Here is a 431-nt window from a genome sequence, read left to right as displayed (position 1 = left end):
CCGTCCTGAACTTTCATTTTGCTCGCTTCAAAGAACTTAAGATGACAAAGGGAGAGTAAATATAAACAAGGAAATGAACAACACGGGTTCTAACTCAGTAATGATATATGCTCTAATTTATGAGCAACGACCCCGGATGGCTACAAATCATCTCGTTCCCAATACAAAAATGTAATACAACGTAATGCAGCATTCAATCACAGTTATTTCCACCGCTGTTTACAGTTGCGAGTGTATATATTGCACTCATCCCTCTCTGTCCATTATGAAGCCGTCACAGCAATTCTCATCTATTATCTCATCGATTGCTATTGTTCAGTCAGTGTCTATTATTGCGTTTTTTGCCTATTACGTCGTCCCGCGAATGCCCCTCTTGTGATTATGCCACCCTCGCTCGGTTCCATGTCAACTTTTATTGCTTTGAGAGGAAT

The sequence above is a fragment of the Penaeus monodon genome, chromosome 19, assembly GCF_015228065.2.
Source record: "Penaeus monodon isolate SGIC_2016 chromosome 19, NSTDA_Pmon_1, whole genome shotgun sequence".
NCBI lineage: Eukaryota > Metazoa > Arthropoda > Malacostraca > Decapoda > Penaeidae > Penaeus > Penaeus monodon.
Note: the sequence above shows the minus strand (reverse complement) of the source record.